Here is an 18,878-nt window from a genome sequence, read left to right as displayed (position 1 = left end):
GAGCCGCGGCGCGGGGGCCTCCGGGATATGTAGTCCCGAGGCCACGCCCAGCACTACCGGTCCCAGGGGGCCTTGCGCGGCCTGGGCGCTAGATGCCCCCGCTCCGCCCAGCTCCCGCGGCTCGAGGGCGTGGCGGTGTGGACCCTCTGGCCGCTCTCCCTCGATCGCTGCCTGGGAGCTGCGGCAGGGTCCGGAGGACTAGAATGCTGCTCTGGCCCTGCCCTTAATCTTGTCACACTTGCCTTCGTCCAGTAATATCTAACATTTACGGAGCGTTTATTGTGTGCCAAGCACTGATCCTCAAAACAAGCAGCCTTTTGGGATCGCTGTTACCCTCATTGTTCAGATGAGCAAACTGAGGCCCAAGGTCAGAAGCCACCGGGTTGTGCATTAGATGCTAAAGCCACTGGGCGAAAGGTTGTTTGGCAACAGTATATTCTCTATATATTCAGTCCCTAAGTATCATCCCACGGAGTAACTTGCTTTGCAGTGGACAGAACTGGCAGACACCACCTTAACCGGGAGATCTAATCACCAACACTATCGCTTAGCGTCACCAATAATGGATCTGATATTATGTGTCTCCTGATATGATGCAATGGGGATGGCATTATGCCTCCTCTGTAGAATCCTTGCCCAAATAATAGCTACCCTGAACCCAACTATAGAGGAACAATCAGACAAATCCAGAATGTGGGACAAAGGCTGCAAAACACCTTTCCTGAGCTCTTAAAAATACCAAAGCGGGAAAGAGGTGAGAACTAAACGCATTAGGTGAGCCTCGATTGGATCAAGGTTTTCTCCTTAATGTAAAAAGCACTTCGGGAGGGAAATTTTAATATGGACTATACATTAGATAATACTGTTGAATCAGTATTAAGTGTGTTGAGTGTGACTAGAAACAAAATCACCGCTTTATGCTACACCACAGCCATTTCCCACCGGGACCGGCAGTAGCTTCCTCACTGTTCTCCCAGCTTCCTTCCCTTCCAGCCTTTCAACCTGGAGTCCCTTCTCAACATAGCAGTCGGAGAGATCCTGGTAGAAACCAAGTCACTTTATGTCTGTCATCCAAATTCTTTGCAGTAACCTGTAAAGCCCCATACAACCTGTCTTTCCCCTCAGTCATCTCTCAGTTCTTGTCCAACTCACTGCTATATTCCAGGTCCACTGGACTCCTTGGGGCCCCTTCAACATGCCTAGCACACACTGGCCTCAGAGACCTTGCATTTGCTACTTCTATCTAGTTCACTTTTTCCCCTGGAAAGTTTACTTTTTTTTTTTTTTAACTCACCACCCTGTTCAAGACGTGAGCTGAGATCAAGAGTCGGACGCTTAACCTTAACTGACTGAGCCACCCAGGTGCCCCTAAAGTTGAAATCACTCCTTCCCTCATCTCCCCCATGGTCATTGTCCAAATATCACGTCTTCAGTGAGGCCTTCCCTGATTTCTCTATTTTATAAAGATTTCTTTTTAAAGATTTTATTTATTTATTTGACAGAGAGAGAGACAGCAAGAGAGGGAACCAAACAGGGAGAGGGAGAAGCAGGCTTCCCGCCGAGCAGGGATCCTGATGCGGGGCTTGATCCCAGGACCCTGGGATCATGACCTGAGCCAGAGGCAGACGCTTAACAATTGAGCCACCCAGGCGCCCCTATTTTATAAAGATTTATTTATTTATTTGGGAAAGCGAGACAAAGAGCACGGATACACACGAGCACAGGGGAAGTGGCAGAGGAGAGAATCTTTAAGCATACTTCCCACCAAGCGCTGAGCCCCACATGGGGCTTGATCCCAGGACCCATGAGATCATGACCTGAGCCTCAACCAAGAGTCAGATGCCCAACCGACTGAGAAACCCAGGTGCCCTGATTTCTCTATTTTAAATTCCTGACCACTGCAGTCCCAGCTTTCTCTATCCCTCTTCCCTGTTTCATTTCTCTTCATAGCACTTTTTATCATTGGAAACACCATATATTTTTGTTTACTTATGGCATTTAATACCTCTTTTCCTCACTAGATTGAAAACTCTGTGAAGGTAGGACTTCTATCTCTTTCATTCTCTGATGTATTCTCAATACCCATTACATAGTTTAGCAATAGTACTCGCTCAGACTGTATATGTTACTTGGGTCCAATCCCTCATCAGACAACAGATAATAAATACTATGTTAGATGTTGAGAACCCAGAGATGAATGCTAAGACCCGCATGAACTTTCTCTTGAACAATTGCAGCTGTCCTGCCACTCTCCTTGCTTCTCCCTTTAGTGATCCCATAAACCACTCCCCACACAGTAGCCAGGGGGATCTTTAAAAAATCATATACTAAATTATGTCACCTGAACATGTTCCAGTGACATCCTATTGCATTTGGGATAAAACGCAGGCCCTAATTGACTTGGTCTCTGCTTCCCTCTCTGACCTCAGGTTAATGTATCTTTTCTCATTTCTTTTTTTTTCTTTCTTTTTTAAAGATTTTATTTATTTATTTGAGAGAGAGAGAATGAGAGACAGAGAGCATGAGAGGGAGGAGGGTCAGAGGGAGAAGCAGACTTCCTGCGGAGCAGAGAGCCCGATGTGGGACTCGATCCCAGGACTCCAGGATCATGACCTGAGCCGAAGGCAGTCGCTTAACCGACTGAGCCACCCAGGCGCCCTCTTTTCTCATTTCTTACCCCATGCCACATACTAACATTCTTGATGTTTCCTGAACTTTCCAAGCATGCCTCAGGGACTTTCACTTGCTGTTCCCTTTGCTGTCTGGAATTTTCATTCCTCCTGGCTTGCTCCCTATTGTCATTCAGATCTCTGCTCCTTATTGTCATTGGGGTGGGTCTTCCAAACCCTAAGTTCCAAGAGGGCAGGAAGTTTGTTCAGTTCACTGCAGTGTCTCTAGCACCTAGATTAGTGTCTGGCCTACAGTAGGTATTTAAATATTTGTGAAAGAAAATAAATAAATAAATAAATAAATATTTGTGAAAGAGGGCGCCTGGATGGCTCATTCAGTTAAGCCTCTCTTGGTTTTGGCTCAGGTCATGACCTCAGGGTCCTGGGATGCAGCCCCGAGCTGGCTCTGTGCTCAGTGGGGAGTCTGCTGGAGATTCTCTCTCCCTCTCCCTCTGGCCATCCCCCACTCACAGATGTGCTCGCTCTCTCTCTCTCTCAAATAAATAAATAAATATTAAAAAATAAAAATAAAAAAATAAGTATTTGTAAAAGAAAGGGGGAAAAGAAGAAAGGAAAGAGGGCGCCTGGGTGGCTCAGTTGGTTAAGCAACTGCCTTCGGCTCAGGTCATGATCCTGGAGTCCCAGGATCGAGTCCCGCATCGGGCTCCCTGCTCAGCGAGGAGCCTGCTTCTCCCTCTGACCCTCCCCCCTCTCATGTACTCTCTCTCTCTCATTCTCACTCTCTCAAATAAATAAATAAATCTTTAAAAAAAAAAAAAGAAGAAGAAGAAAGGAAAGAAGGTAAAAAGGAAATCAATCTATCAATTCTATTAACATATACGTATGTTCAGCTCTCTGGTCTCAGACCTAGTTTGTGGCGAAATGACTAAACACAGCAAGAAGGTCGGAGTTGTATGTAAATACGGGACCGTTATGGTGCCTCCCACAGGAAAATGGTGAAGAAGATTGAAATGAGCCAGCATGAAAGTACACTTGCTCCTTCTGTGGCAAAACCAAGATGAAAAGAGAAGCTGTGGGGATCTGGCGTTGTGGTTCCTGCCTGAAAACCGTCGCTGGTGCTCCCGGACCTATAGCACTGCTTCTGCCATCAAGGTAAAGGCAGCCATCGGAAGTCTGAAGGACTCAAGAGACCAGTAGAAGCTCCACCATTTGAGACATTGCTAGCCTATAATAAATGGGTTAATTTATGTAACCAAAATATGTACATATATAAAAATACATATGTTTACACAAAGTGGCACTGATATTAACAATTAAAAAAATAGGGCGCCTGGGTGGCTCAGTTGGTTGGGTGACTGCCTTTGGCTCAGGTCATGATCCTGGAGTCCCTGGATCAAGTCCCGCATCGGGCTCCCTGCTCGGCAGGGAGCCTGCTTCTCCCTCTGGCCCTCCCCCCTCTCATGTGCTCTCTGGCTCTCTCATTCTCTCTGTCTCAAATAAATAAATAAAATCTTAAAAAAAAAAAAACAATTAAAAAAATATATGTTCAGGGGCGCCTGGGTGACTCAGTCGTTAAGCATCTGCCTTCAGCTCAGGTCATAATCCCAAGGTCCTGGGATCGAGCCCCGCATCGGGCTCCCTGCTCCACGGGAAGCCTGCTTCTTCCTCTCCCACTCCCCCTGCTTGTGTTCCTTCTCTGTCAAATAAATAAAATCTTTTAAAAAACAAAAAGTATGTTCAAAAATAGGGAGGCAGACCATAAGAGATGCTGACCTTTAGTAAACAAACTGAGGGTGGCTGGAGGGGAGGTGGATGAGGGGGATGGGGTAACTGGGGGATGGGCATTAAGGAGGGCATTAACAGATGAACACTGGGTGTTATATGCAACTGATGAATCATTGAATTCTACCACCAAAACTAATCATACAGAATATGTCAACTACACTGAATTTCAATAGAGAATTAAAAAAAAATAAAAAACAAAAAAATTTTTAAATATGTACAAGTTGTTTGAGAACCCAAGAATAGAGCTTTTAACTCAAGGGGTATCGGAAAAGGCTTCCAGGAGGAAGCAACTTCTGCGCTGACTTTGGCAGGGTTTTGATGGCAGCTGTTCCTAATCCCGTACTGAGCGACATCTGGGAAACACTCTTCTAGACTTAAAATCTAAGCCACATGAGTGACACGCTGTAGTAAAGAGTTTGTGAAGATGCCTGCTATCATTCCTTCCTGTTTGCACAAGCTACTCCTCCATCAAGAGGTAGACTTTATTTCCTCTTCCTTGAATTGGGGTGGCTCTAGGACTGTTGGATGAATGGAAACGGTGGACATTATATGGTAGGACTTTCAGGTCGTACCTTATGATGATTGGCAGCTTCCGCTTCCTTCCTCCTAGAACCACCATGTTATGGGAACCCCAAGCCACATGGAAAAAAAGTGAGGCAGTCCAATCGACAGCCCCAGCTAAGATCCCAGCTAGTAGTAACTGCCAGCCATATGAGTCAGCCTTTTTGCACGTTCCAGTCCCTGGGGGCTCAGGGAAGACAGCTCCCACCAACAACAGAAGAACCACCCACTGAGCCAAATCAACCTACAATGTCATGAGAGATAATGAAATGGTTGGGCTTTAAACCACTGAATTTTGCAGTGATTTGTTGCTCAGCAATTGATAATCGAAACACTCTGCATATGTGGACTTTTGATGACCTGTGGCAAGAACCTTCAGTAGGCAGGAAGAGTAGTCTCAAATCCTGAAACTACCCCAATAAAATTGGCTTGGCCTAGGGACACAGAAGCATAAACACTGTGAGGATGAGATCAGAAGGTCACCTAGCTAAAGCCCTCCAAAAATGAAGAGATTCCTCCTACAACCTTTCTGATTTCACAGAGCCTCTGCTTCCATGCTCCCAGGATGGGTGCTCATTTCCTCAAGGGCAGCTGTGCTGGTCAGGGCTCTTGGGCTGCAAGCAACAACAATAGACTCTGGGACGGAGTGAAATGATAGGCAGGAACTCACAGAATCAAAGGGAAGACTAGAGGATCAGGCCAGAAATGTCAGAAACCAGGGGAAAAGAAGATCCTGAATATCTTTTCTGGAATCAGCAGTAAATCTAGAGATCAGTCTTTTTTTTTTTTTCTATATTCTCATCACCCTATTCCAAGATTCAAATTCAAAAGAGGAATTTGTCCAGGGGTGCCTGGCTGGCTCAGTTGGTGGAGCATGTGACTCTTGTACTCGGGGTTGTGAGTTTGAGCCCCACCTTGGGTGAAGAGATTACTTAAAAATCTTAAAAAAAAAAAAAAGGAATTTGTTCAATTGGTCTAGCTTGTGTCACATGTTGGATATGCAAGTAACAGGCTACTAGACCAGTAATCATACTAACTAGCCTACCTACAATTTACTCTCAAATAATTCAAGGGGGGAAAAATACACACACACACACACACACGGAGAGAGAAAGTGCATGTGAGCAAATGTGGCAAAATTTTACCAGTTAGTAGATTTAGGGGCGCCTGGGTGGCTCAGTCAGTTAAGCATCTACCTTCGACTCAGGTCATGATCGCAGGGTCCTGGGATCCAGCCCTGCGTCGTGTGGAGCCCCTTGTGGAGCCCAGCATATGGCTCCCTGCTTATCGGGGAATCTGCTTCTTCCTCTCTTTCTGCCCCTCCCCCTGCCGATTGTGCTCTCTCACATGCTCTCTTTCTCAGATAAATAAATAAAATCTTTAAAAAATATATTTGAAAATAATTAGTAAATCTACATTCAGGGTATGCAGGTGTTTATTGTATTAGTGAAATTTTTCTGTAGACTTGAAATTTTTCAAAATAAAAAAGTTTGGGGGGAGAAACTTCTGGCAGAAAAAAAGATAATCCTAGCCAGCACTCATAGAAACCTTAGACTTACCAGACACAAGTCAAAGTCCATTGCATATATTAATTCATTTAATCCTTGTGCTAACCCTAAGCAGTGGGTCTTTTAGTATCTCCATTTTACACATGAATAAATGGAGGCATTGAACAAATTAGTAACTTGCCCAAGGGTATAAACTCCTAAGTGCTGGAGTCAGGAGGATATAAACCCAGACTCACAAGCTCAAGATCTTAACTATTATGCTTTATTGCCTCTCCATAGATGCATAAACAATAAAAACATTTAATTGTCCCATATAATATGTCTAGAGGTAGACAGTTCCAGAGTGTGTTCATCAAGAACCAGGATGAGAGGGCACCTGGGTGGATCAGTCTGTTGAGCATCTGCCTTCAGCTCGGGTCATGATCTCAGAGTCTTGGGATAAGCCCTGCATGGGGCTCTGTGCTCAGCGAGGAGTCTCCTTCTCTCTCTACTTCTGCCACTCCCCTGCTCATGCTTGCTCGTGCTCTCTCCCCCTCTCGCTCTCTCTCTCTCTCAAATAAATGAATAAAATCCTTACAAAAAAAAAAAAGAGCCAGGATGTTACAATCTTTCTGTTCCACCATTTTCAGCATATTGGCTTTCTGTCCTTAGTTTATTGCCTCATGGACACAAGATGGCTGCCACAGCTGAAGAATCACAGCAATTCACATGCCAGTTCAAATTCAGGAAGCAGAAAAGTGATTAGGTGTCAAGAGAGATGCCATATCTCTCCACTTTTCTTTCAGACTGAAACTCTTTCCCAAAAGTTTCTGGCTCCCCCTCACTGCCCCCTGCCCCCACAGCAAATGTCCCCTTACATCTCATTATACTGGAGATATGGGCCCCATGGGGACCCCTGGCTGCAAGGGGATCTGGGAATCCAAGCATTTACTATTTCAACCATGCACTTTGAGGGGATGAGTGAATGTTTCTCAGTTGTTTGGTGTAGCCCAGAGCTTCTGCTTTTGTCCCTGCCCCCCTCACGGTCCCCTGCATTCTTCCTTCTTTTATTGTGTGACAATATAGCCTAGTGGTTAAGAGTGTGGGCTTTGGCACCCACTGCCTGACTTGCTCAGCTGGTTCTGCTACTTATAAACCTGTGTGATAATGACTGGTTGCTTGAACTTTCTGTGCCTCCATTTCCTAAAATGGGAAATAAAATAACTCCTATTTCATATAAGGATTAAATAAAACAATACAGTGAAAACCCTAAAAACAGTATCGAGCACAAAGTACACCTTCAATAAATGTTAATAATGATAGCGTATGGCAGGTCCAAACTCAGGGCTTGCAGGAATTAATACCCAAAGGTTAGTAACAATTTCCTCCTCCCCCCCGCCCCTCCCTGCCCATTTTGCCTCTTTATACTTACTACAGTCTGAAATTGCCCTGCAAGTGAAAATAGACTGCTTGTGTGGATATCTAAGCCCTGCATCTGCCTAAAACTCTGTTTTGAAATATGCAATCTGAAAATGAGCTGGCCCGGGACCAGGCTCCACCCCAAGGCTATGTGTACTCTGAACCTCTCCACTCCTGGCTGGGACACACAGCTGAGGGGGAGTCAGACAGACAGGCAGAAGAGACTTAAGACCAACGAACGCTTTATTTGTTGTTTTGCTTAAAAGGGGAAAACACCTCTGTGAAGAATCACATTTAAGGCAAATTTTTGGTGAGTAAAGAGCAGCCTGAGCTTTCTGACCCGGAGTAACCTGGTTCACACCTCTTGCTTTAAACCTGGATCAGGGGTTGGTGACCTGTGATTTTTGTTCCAGAGGTGTCGCATGAACCAGTTGAAATTGGCACCTGGACTGGCTACAGTAGGCTTGCCCGTCCCCACTACCGGCAAATGACTCTACACAGGTGGAAGAATCTTAAGCCCGGCTCACTTTTTGCTTTTTTTTTTTTTCTTTCTGAGACTTATTAAATGTGTTTGCTTTGGGAAAAATTAGTTTGCTACCAAATGCTTAAAAAGTACCCATTGTGGGAGCGCTAAAGGTAAAAAAAAAAAAAAAAAAAAAAAGGCATCAGCAAGTTGGAGGTGAAATTGGAACTTCCATACACTGCTGGCAGGACTATAAATGGTGCAGCCACTTTGGATAACAGTTTGGCAGTTCATCAAAATGTGAAACATAGAGTTGCCCTATGATCCAGCAATTCCACTCCTAGGTATATTCCCAAAAGAATTTAATACGTAAGTCCACGTGGGCGTCTGGATGGCTCAGTCAGTTAAGCATCTGACTCTTGGTTTCAGCTCAGGTCATGATCTCAGGGTCATGAGATCGAACCCCACATCGGGCTCCCGGCTCAGCGCAGAATCTGCTTGAGATTCTCTCTCCCTCTCCCTCTCCCTCTGCCCCTCCCGCTTGTGCTCTCACTCTCTCTTTCTAAGATAAATAAATCTTTAAAAATAATAATAAATAAAAATAAAACAGGGCGCCTGGGTGGCTCAGTCATTAAGCATCTGCCTTTGGCTCAGGTCATGATCCCAGGGGCCTGGGATCAAGCCCCACGTTGGGCTCTCTGCTCAGCGGGAAGCCTGCTTCTCCTCCTCCCACTCTCCTTGCTTGTGTTCCCTCTCTCGCTGTCTCTCTCTTCAAATAAATAAATAAAATCTTTAAAAAAAAAACCAAAAACATAAGTCCACTCCAAAACCTGTACAGAAATGTTCGTAGCATTTATTCATAATAGTCAAAAAATGGAAACAACGCCAATGACCATCAACTGATGAATGGTTCAACAAAAATGGTTCAACAAAAATACCCGCTCAATGGACTGTCATCAGGCAACAAAAAGGAGTGAAGTACTGATTCATCCTATAACATAGGTGAACCTTGAAAACATCATGCTAAGTGAAAGAAGCCAGACATATATCACACGATTCCATTTATATGAAATGTACAGAATTGGCAGATCTAAAGAAACAAAAAGTAGGTTAGTGATTGCTAGGGACTGGAGAATGGGGGCATGGGGGATGGTGGCGAAGGAGGGGTGCAGCATTTCTTTCTGGGGGGATGAAATATTCTGAAATTAAATAGCGGTAATGATGGCGTGACACTATGGATATGCTAAAAAAAAAAAACACTGTGGCATACCCTTTAAAAGGGTGAATTTTATGGCATGTGAATCATATCTCAATAAAGCTCTTTTTTAAGCGTCCATTGTGGTTAATGCAGTTGTGAAATTAGTAATTTTCACATTTTCAGAGATATGAAAAGAAAACATTTTTAAATAATGGTAGGGGCGCCTGGGTGGCTCAGTCCGTTTAGCAGCAGCTTTCGGCTCGGGTCATGATCCTGGGGTCTTGGGATCAAGCCCCACATCCGGCTCCCTGCTCGGCGGAGAGCCTGTTTCTCCCTCTCCATCTGCCTGCCACTCTGCCTACTTGTGCTCTCTCTCTGTCTCTCTCTCTGTCGAATAAATAAATAAAATCTTTAATAAATAAATAAATAAATAATGGTAGAAAATCCGAAGGTATAAAGTGGTATAGAGTAAAAAGAAAGCTTCTCCCTACTCCTGTTCACCAGTCGTCCTCTTTCCAAGGATTACCACCATCACCATCTCCTTTTTTTTCTTTTTTAAATATTTTTAATATTTTATTTAATATTTTAATATTTTATTTTTAAGTAATCTCTACACCCAACATGGGGCTCGAACTCACGACCCTGAGATCAAGAGCCAGCCAGGTACCCTGACCATCACCATGTCCTTCCAGGGATAGTCTACACCTACACAAACTTATAGATGTGTTGCTTCTTATATAAACAAGAGCATACTGTCCACAATGTTTTGCCCCTTATCACTTAGTAATGTATCATGAAAATTTATTTGCAAGGACCTTATCATAAAGTACATAGAGAGCTGTCATGCTTTTTTTTATAAGTATGTGGATGTTATTAGTAGACATTCAGTTTGTTTCCTTTCTTTTACTATTACAATGAATTTCCTTGTACCTCTCTCTTAAAAGCAACATTTTAACAGGTACTAGTAATCATAAAATATAAAGAAGTAGAGATCTTATTAATGAAGCCTTTTTTTTTCTTGAGAGAGGAAGGGGATGAGAGGAGCAGAGGGAGGGAGAGAATCTTTTTTTTTTAAGATTTTATTTATTTACTTGACTGAGAGCATGCACAAGCAGGGGGAGTGGCAGGCAGAGGAAGAGGGAGAAGCAGACTCCCCACTGAGCAGGGAGCCTGACATGGGGCTCAATTCCAGGACCCTGGGATCATGACCCCAGCCGAAGGAAGACGCTTAACCTACTGAGCCACCCAGGCACTGCTTTAATGAAATCTTTCTAAATGAACTTCATGATGTCAAACTTAGGACCCTCCCAGCACTAGCAGAGGAATGGGACCAGAGGGGGCCATGAGAGGAGACAGAGATGTTCTCTAGCAATGGTCATGTTTTGGATCAAGGCAGCTCAAAGTTCTGAAATGGAAGAATCACCGAAGTTGGAGCTTTTTTTTTTTTTTTTAAGATTTTACTTTTTTATTTGACAGAGAGAGACACAATGAAAGAGGGAACACAAGCAGGGGGAGTGAGAGACGGAGAAGCAGGCTTCCCACCGAGCAGGAAGCCCGATGCGGGGCTCGATCCCAGGACCCCAGGATCATGACCTAAGCTGAAGGCAGACGCCTAACGACTGAGCCACCCAGGCGCCCCTGGAGCTTTTGTTTCAGATGGGAAAAGACATCTTTGAAGATGGCCACATCAAGTGTCTCCAATAGGCAGTACTGGAGTTGGCTTCAGGAGACGATATGTTTTCCAGATAGTGAATCAAAACCCATTTGTGGGTTTGGAAATCAACATCATGGGATTTGCCCACTATTTTAAAACACGGTGATGGAATTTTATGAAATATCAGAGTGGATCTCCCATAATACGCGTTGTTTCTTAAAATTTTTATCTCAAGTATATTTAGAAGTGTGAATACTGAATCACAGTGTGAAATATATTCGTCACTGTGATTCACAGTCAAATGCTTAAAGGCAGTGAGCAAGGAGGGCGACTTTTTGGCCCATACATTCTCTTTCATAACCCCAAGCCTTTTTGCCAGAATCAGTATATAAAACTGAAAACCAAATCCCCCACTCCCTGCCCATTCCCCGCCCAGCCAAGGATAAATTCAAGCGACAAGTGGGTAGGCGATGGTCTGTGAGATGGTGGCCTTGAGGAACCAGACTCAATCCCACCCCTTCCCCTCCAGAGAAGGATAAATTTGAGGACACGCCGGCAAAATCTTCCCACCTTGGCTTTGGGGCTATTTTTACATTTTCCCTCTCACTGTCCCTCCTCTTTTTGCTTTCTTTTTAAATTCCACAAACAAGGGGCACCTGGGTGGCTCAGTCAGTTAAGCGTCAGACACTTGATTTCAGCTCAGGTCGTGATCTCAGGGTGGTGAGATCCAGCCCCGAATCAGGGTCCACGCTGGGCGTGGACCTGCTTAAGACTTTTTCTCTCGGGGCGCCTGGGTGGCTCAGTTGGTTAAGTGACTGCCTTCGGCTCAGGTCATGATCCCGGAGTCCCGGGATCGAGTCCCACATCGGGCTCCCTGCTCAGCAGGGAGTCTGCTTCTCCCTCTGACCCTCCTCCCTCTCATGTGCTCTCTCTCATTCTCTCTCTCTCTCAAATAAATAAATAAAATCTTTAAAAAAAAAAGACTTTTTCTTTCTCCCTCTGCCCCTCCCCCACCCCTCTCTCTGTCAAAAAAACAAATAAAAGTACATGAATAAATTAATTAAATTAATTCCACAAACAAGATGCCAGGTAAAATCCCTTGACCACACAACTACTCTCCCAGAGCCAACCGCCATTACCAGTTTCGTAGGTGTTAATTTAAGAGATGCATTTACAAATGAACACACATATAGAGAGAGAGATACATTTTTTTTCTTTTTTAAGATTTTATTTATTTATTTATTTATTTGAGAGGGAGAATGAGAGAGAGAGAGCATGAGAGGGGGGAGGGTCAGAGGGAGAAGCAGACTCCCTGCCGAGCAGGGAGCCCGATGCGGGACTCGATCCTGGGACTCCAGGATCATGACCTGAGCCGAAGGCAGTCGCTTAACCAACTGAGCCACCCAGGCGCCCCGAGAGAGAGATACATTTTTGTAACACAAATGATGGTACACTATATGCTCTACTTTGCCCTTAACTTTTTTCACTTTTGGTGGGTATCTGGAAGGTCTTTTCACACTGGAACACGCTGAGCAGCTTCATTATGTTTTACTGGCTGCCCGGCATCCCATCATATGGAATCTCAAAAGCTTTTAAAGGTTGGCTGACCCCAGTCTTGGAATTGCAGTTTCCTTCTTTTTTTTTTTTTTTTTTTTTTGATGAAGTTAGGTTTTAAAGTGATGACAGTGAGCTTATTTAAAGGATAAACCTTCTTCTAATTATTTAGTAATTATAGAGTAGGAACATCGGAGGAATGGATGTGTTGGGGCATGAAAACGATTATCTATGCCAGGGGTGAATGTATAAGCCAAGAGAAGAGTCTAGCTTAAAAAAAAAGAATTTTTTTAAACCACCCTCTGGCTATTATCAATCAACTGGATTGCAGAGTCTGTTAAGGATAGTCATTATAAAAAAAAAAAAAAGGCTAAGCCACTATGCATCAATTATGATGACTGCCCCACCCACGGGTCCCTTCTAAAGGAAGGGCAGAAGTCACTGTCTTTGGTACCTACCATTAACTGGTCACTTCTGCTCACGCCACTGCTGACTGGCTCACAATTGGGCATCAGCTCCAAGAGCAGCCAATGCATGGGCTGACTAGTGGTTTTTGAGGTGGCTGGGCGCAAAAATATTGGGCCAAACAGGAAATAGGTTGATTTGTCAGATTTCCATTCAGTGTGAATTTGAATTAGAAACTATAGAAGTGGGGGCACCTGGGTGGCTCAGTCATCAAGTATCTTCCTTCAGCTCAGGTCTCAGGTCATGATCCCAGGGTCCTGGGATGGAGCCCTGCATCGGGCTCTCTGTTCAGCGGGAGGCCTGCTTCTCCCTCTCCCACTCCCCCTGCTTCTGTTCCCTCTCTCACTGTGTCTCTCTCTGTCAAATAAATAAATAAAATCTTAAAAAAAAAAAAAAAGACTATAGAGGGGGCGCCTGGCTGGCTCAGTCGGAAGAGGGTGTGACTTTTGATATTGGGGCTTGTGAGTTTGAGCCCCTCATTGGATGTAGAGATTACATAAATAAATAAATACACTTAAAAACAAAAACTATGGAGTGAATCAGCTAGTTAATAAAAGGATTTGCAACTGAAGGGCTAAAGAGCAGAGAGAATGGACTAGGGTGGGACCTGAAGAATAGAAACTGAATATTCAGAGCTAGGAGGCAGAAAGAAGATACTGAAAAAGAAAAACGGGGTGCCTGGGTGGCTCAGTCAGTTAAGCGACTGCCTTCGGCTCAGGTCATGATCCTGGAGTCCCGGGATCGAGTCCCGCATCGGGCTCCCTGCTCGGCGGGGAGTCTGCTTCTCCCTCTGACCCTAACCCCTCTCATGTGCTCTCTCTCTCTCTCAAATAAAAAAAAGAAATAAAGAAAAAAGAAAAAAGAAAAAAAAAAAGAAGAAAAGCGAAGGTAGTTCCTCCCCAGCAATAGAGCAGGCTCAGAGAACCTGACCCGCCCCACACAAAAACATCTGACAATTCTGGGTAAAAGATAACAAACACTCTTTCAAGAGAAAAACTGAGTTCACAAGAAAGTGAGGGAAATCCCCACATGCCAAAAAACAAAAATGGAACTGAAAACCAAACCAGTTAAGGGCACACTGATACTGCGAGAGCCAGAAGAGGGAGGCGTTGAGGGTCTTGGGTTGAAATGCAAATGAGAGCACAGTAAGTGAGGTCCTGGGCTCTTAGGGTCCCCAAGTACAGCCTCCAGAAACAGTCCTCCTTGAGCCAGGACTCAGCAGACAAGTCGAGACGCGATTAGACCCCCAGCAGATAGGATGTGAGGATAGGAACCCTGGAAGAGATGGGATATAATAGAGTGGCCTATAAAGACAGAAAAAAGGAACCAAAATATGAGAAAAGGACAACATATTTCATGTATATAAAGATAAACGAGTTTGACCAAGAACCAAGCAGCATAGAGAGTGAGAAGCTGGTAGGTGCCAGGGAGGGAAACAAGACGCCCCATCGAGACCCAGAGATAGAGAAAGTAATTGAACTTGGTGAAGGGCAGAGCGCTAACTTCGCTAGAGGCATGGTGGAAGCCTGTGACCATGTGGCCAAGACCAGCCGAACTCGGAGTGCCTGGGAGGCCTTCATTCACTCACCTTCTGACCTGAGTGCTTATTAAGTGCTGTTTTTATTTCCCGTGGCAGCTATGACAAATTGCCACCGAGTGGCTTAAAGCCACACAAATTTATTATCTCACAGTTGGGGATGTCAGAAGTCTGGAGTGGGTCTTATGGGGCTAAAATAGAAGACTGCATTCCTTCTGGAGGCTCTAGGGAGAATCTGTCTCCTTGTTTTTCCAGCTTCTAGAGGCTGCCCACATTCCTTGGCTCAAGGCCCCCCTCTATCTTCAAAGCCAGGAGTCCCATCAGTCTTACCCCTGCTTCAGTTGTCACATCTTCTCTCTGACACTCCAGCTTCCCTCTTATAAGGACCCCTTATGGTTACATCAGGCCCACTCAGATAATTCCAGATAACCTCTCCATCTCAAAATCCTTAACTTAATCACATTGCCAAAGTCCCCTTTACCGTGTGAAGTAACACGCATGCACTTATTTTAAAATGGGAAATAGCAGGGTGAAGACAGACCAGCTCCCATAAAGCTTGAGTTCTGGGTTGGGGGTGGTGGTGGAGAGACAGGGAAGAGGGATGGATAATCCCAAAGCAAACACAAAAGTAAGCAAAATCATTACAGAAAATGACCAAGGCTAGGAAAGAAATAACTACAGGGTGACAAAACAGAGGTTGGGGGCTGGTGAGGCTACCTTAGGTTGTCAGGTCAGGCTCCTGAAAGGAGATGACATTTGAGGTGATGCAGGAATGGTGACAAGACAGGAGCCTTCAAAATATCTGAGGGAAGGGAACTACAGGCAGAGGGCACAAAGGTGGGGGTTCACCTGGGGCATCCCGGGAGCAGCAGGATGGCAGCATGACCAAATGGGTAACAAGAGATGATCCTGAGTCTGTTCCTTCTATGAGGTTTCTTTAATCCGCTCTTGCTGGCTTTCTGTAAGGATCATGGAGGGGAAAAAAGATTATGCCACAGGCAAGATTCCAGTGAATTTTTTTTTTTTTTTTTTTACAGTATATGGGACTTTATTAAATAAGATACAGATTCAGGGCAAATGAGAAGTGAAGTACAGAGGCAAACTACTATCAGCAAATGATCTGAGCCAAAACAGCTCACAGTAAACATGAAGAGAATGCAGTAGGACTCCATGTGAATACAGATGACGCTAAATGGGAAAGCAAGAGAAAAGGGAGCACAAGGAGGAAAGAAAAAGACATAACAATTTGTGAGCCGTCTCAAGCACCAAGAAAATTTCATTCTACTGTTGGGCAGAGGCTGGGAACAATGAGTGCAGTCTTGTGCGGCCACGTGCACCAGTTAATAACTGAAGCACTGGCTCCAGGGAACCAGATCATGACAATCAGAAGAGACACAAGTCTAACAGAACCCGATGGTTAGGTCAGCAGCCTCCAGCAAGCTAGGACATGAATTTCCTGCAAGCTGTCTCCAGCTACAGAACCGTGCATATACTTAACTCATTTAATAGTAAGTGAAGAGACACAGTTAAGTACACAAAAGCAAACCATTTACCACCTACTACGTAACTTACTTTTTATTGAAAGTATCTTGCATTCGTGATGGATGCTTTCTAGGTTTTGCCAGGCATTTTAACGTTAAAGGTTAAATTATTTTTTACATGCAAATAGTGTGAAGTTTCCCCCACATGGGATCCATGATTTTAAGAAGATGACATAACCACATGGGTTATTTGTCTTTTTTTTTTTTTTTTTTAAGATTTTATTTATTTGACAGAGAGAGACAGCGAGAGAGGGAACACAAGCAAGGGGAGTGGGAAAGGGAGAAGCAGGCCTCCTGCGGAGCAGGGAGCTCGATGCGGGGCTCGATCCCAGGACCCTGGGATCATGACCTGAGCCAAAGGCAGACACTTAACGACTGAGCCACCGGGCACCCTGGGTTATTTGTCTTTTTTAATCGAAAAGCTAACAGACTGGCTAGTTATATTCCCCCCAAAACCACAAACTGAGTAGTAACTGAGTCTCTAACCAACATAGTCAAAGCTGAGGATTAAAAATGCAAAAACAAGTCCTTAGATCCAATTAAGGGAGCCCTACTACATACAGGCTAATCAATACCAGTGGTACTCCTTGACTCCAGGAAGCTGGAAGACATCCTAATAACCCCACTCAAAACATTGACCTCAGGTAGCCTTTTTCCAGTTTCCAACTCATGAATAAAGAGAATATGTTGTTAATTCTATTTCAGAAAACTTTTTTCAACTTGTTTTATTTACAGTGCCAACTTTTAAAAGGTCATTAAACTAAAGTTAACTAGACAATAAACTAGGCAGAAATCGCTTTACAAAGAGAGTTTCAGAAAGCCCAAAATGCCACCTTCTACAGAGAACCCACAGTTCAGGTTTATTTAGAGCAAAGAAAAAAGAAACTTTTGATCATACTAGAAGAAACACAGCCATACATTTGGAATCTGTACTCAAACTACACATGCAAGGAGGACAATATTCTGCTTAAACAACTAATTTACTGCTGCCATTTGTCTACTATTTGTCTAATATTAACAATTATAAACAGAGCCGTGCAACCAGTATTCGGAACAATCCTTACAGTGTTACAGTGTCAGGCATAACATTTCACTTCTCTTCACACCATTGGCTCTCTTTGCGTACCTAGGCTTCCTCTTCTTCAGTAAAGTCATTTTTGATATTGAAGGTCTTGCGGGTCTCCTCAGGAGTTTTCCCCTTGATCATATTGGCAATAGTCTTGCATGTAACATCAAGCAAACCTTTGATGTCTAAGTAGTTCGCAGCCAGAATAAGTTCAAAAAGTGTTCCTTGGTCAACTTTCAGGAATTCTTGGTCCCAAACAGGGGTATCATCTGTCCGCTTTTCTTTGTTTTCATCATCCTTGGGAGGAGGGAGATCATCCTTGTGGTGGGTGCACCACTGAATGACCTTTTTTAATATTGCTGCGATAACATATGGTAGAGGAACTGGGTCATCATCTCCTTCATCATCCATTCCCAAATCTTCCAACATGGTCTTGATAGTCACAGACTGGCAATTTCAACATCAACCTCAAAAATCTCTCCATTGGAACTCTGCAACTTAATTGAAGGCATGGTGCTCGGTCTCAGGCCGACTGCGGGCTGTAGGCTGACAAGAACAGAGCGGTCTCACGTACGAGAAGAGAAAGGCGGAGAACAAGGCCACTTCCAGTGAATCTTTTTACCAGAAGCCCACCCTTTCCTGAAGTAGATCCATCTATTGCAACCAAAAGTTCTAAACCAATATAGGACGCAAAATAGTGTAAGATACCATGCAAAATGGAGCAGGTCCTTTGGAAAACAATCTAGCTCCTAAAAAGGTTAAACCTAGAGTTACCACATAACTCAGCAACTCCACTCCTAGGTAGATACCCAAAGGAACTGAAGACATACATCTACACAAAACCTTGCACGTGACTGTCCATAGCAGCCTTCTTCGTAAGAGCCCCAAAGTGGAAACAACCCACGTGTCCATCAACTGATGAATGGGTAAACAAAATGTGGTGTATCCTTTAGTGGAACATTATCCGGTCACAAGAAGGACTGAAGTACTGATGCTTCATACGTGAATCTTGAAACTTTAGGCCTGGTGAAAGATGTTACTCACCAAAAGCCACACATTGTAGGGTTCTATTTATATGAGATGTGCAGACAGGCAAAACCATGAGTCAGAAAATAGCTCAGTGGTTACCATGGGATGGGGGGAGCAAGGCATAAAGAGTGATTGACTGCTAATGAGTACAGGGTTTTTTTGGGGGGGGTGATGAAAATGTAACATTGATTGCAGTGATGGTAGTAGATGTGAATCCACGAAAAACCATTGTAGACTTGTTAATTTTCTTAATATATTTTTATTTGAATTGTACACTTTAAGTGGGTGAATTTTTTTTAAAGATTTTCTTTCTTTTTTTCTTAAAGATTTTATTTATTTATCTGACAGAGAGAGACAGCGAGAGAGAGAACACAAGCAGGGTAAGTGGGAGAGAGAGAAGCAGGCTCCCCACCGAGCAGGGAGCCCGATGCGGGGCTCGATCCCAGGATCCTGGGATCATTACCTGAGCCAAAGGCAGATGGTTAATGA

General features: G+C 44.1%; 1 pseudogene; it reads right to left on the bottom strand.

The window, feature by feature from the left end:
- Nucleotides 1-16,991: 16,991 nt before the first annotated feature.
- Nucleotides 16,992-17,872, bottom strand: LOC118011157 (annotated as a pseudogene).
- Nucleotides 17,873-18,878: the final 1,006 nt, after the last annotated feature.

The sequence above is a fragment of the Mirounga leonina genome, unplaced genomic scaffold (assembly GCF_011800145.1).
Source record: "Mirounga leonina isolate KUSES-001 unplaced genomic scaffold, KU_Mleo_1.0 Mir_150, whole genome shotgun sequence".
NCBI lineage: Eukaryota > Metazoa > Chordata > Mammalia > Carnivora > Phocidae > Mirounga > Mirounga leonina.
The sequence above is the reverse complement of the archived record's forward strand: the minus strand, read 5'-3'. Positions and strand labels throughout refer to the sequence as shown.